This window comes from Alligator sinensis, unplaced genomic scaffold (assembly GCF_000455745.1).
Source record: "Alligator sinensis unplaced genomic scaffold, ASM45574v1 scaffold850_1, whole genome shotgun sequence".
Classification (NCBI taxonomy): domain Eukaryota; kingdom Metazoa; phylum Chordata; order Crocodylia; family Alligatoridae; genus Alligator; species Alligator sinensis.
In genome coordinates this window covers 146,662-148,064 of record NW_005842742.1, presented here as the reverse complement: position 1 = coordinate 148,064, position 1,403 = coordinate 146,662, and positions in this window count along the sequence as shown.

The window sequence follows — 1,403 nt, the reverse complement described above, 5'->3', positions numbered from 1 at the left end:
GGGGGTGGGGCATTTCAGCTCATAAAATCAGGAGCCTGTGCCTTTAAAGCCCATGCTCCTAATTTGCAGCAGCTAAATTTCTGGGAAAGGTGGGCGCATATTATATGCAAGGAAATACGGCATTCGTCAAAACAGCTCTTAATTAGACAAGAAGCTCTTCTATGGCTCCACCCCCCCAGCGATATCCTAATGATGGGCCTTTATTTGCTTCCTGAAATAAAAGGGGTGAAGCATTCGAGCGCCTCTTGAAGATCAGAGGCGCATTATAGGCGAAGGAATACAGCATGCCAAGTGCATTTTAAAGGAAGGCGGCTACCAAAACGGCCCTGTCTGTCTGAGGGAGGGGGTCTTACCCAGGAGATGGGGCAGAGGGACTTGTAGACGCGGCGATACCACTGGCAGGGCAGGGGGTCGGCTCCTTTGGTGGCCATTGCCTTCTCACAGCGGTGGAAGTCTGGGGGGCAAGGGAAGGAGAGGCGGAGACTGAATGGGTGGATTGTGGGGGGTGGAGCTGCATGTCGGGGGGAAGGACCCACTGAACACAAGCAGACACAGGTGGGGGAAGGCAGCTCCTGCCTCTCTCAATGGGGGTTACTGTATTTTCTCATCTACCATGCACCTTGTCTTGGGGAGGGCGCAATGACTGGACACCAAGACCCCCCCTCCTCCCGAGGCATGGCTCCATCCTGCCTCAAGGGGGTGCTGCTGCCCCACCGGGTCACTATTCCCCCCATAAGGAGCCCCCCCCATAACCCCAGCCAAAGCTCCAGTCTTTACCCTTTTGCAGCCACTCAGCCCCTTGAATGGTAGTGGTGGGGGTAGGGGGAAGTTGTGTCTGGTAGGCAAGGAAATACAGCACGTCCTCAGAGACTACCCCCAAGGCTTAGCCCTGCCCCAGGTCAAGGCCTGCTCCAATTGGAAGGGCTTAAAGCAAAGAGGAGGGAAGAGGCAATCCTTCCAGGCAGCAGCTCCCATGTCCCGTAATTAAGCATTCAATGACCCCCCCACCCCCAATTTTCCCACAGCTACTCTGTTTACTGACAACTAGAGATCTACTGTAATTACTTGAATACAAGATGAGAGCTGCACCCCATTCAATGTGGGGAAGCAGAGCAGGCGATGAGGGCACAGGGCAAGAAGCAGAAAGAGTTACCACCCCAAGCCTCCCAAACGCTATCCAAGAACTGGATCCTGCAGTACCACCAGCCTCCCCCGCAATCACCTCCATCCCAGCTCCAAGCAACACACAGCCCAGCCAGCCCCCCTGTTAAAGTCGCCATCCTTTAAAATCAGGACTGTCAAACACACTGAGCCTCCCTGCTGGGCCATTAACACCGCCCCCCCCCAAAGTTTCAGGGGAAAGAGGCAGGGTCCGTGAAGTTCCCAGAAACCACAAGCCCCAT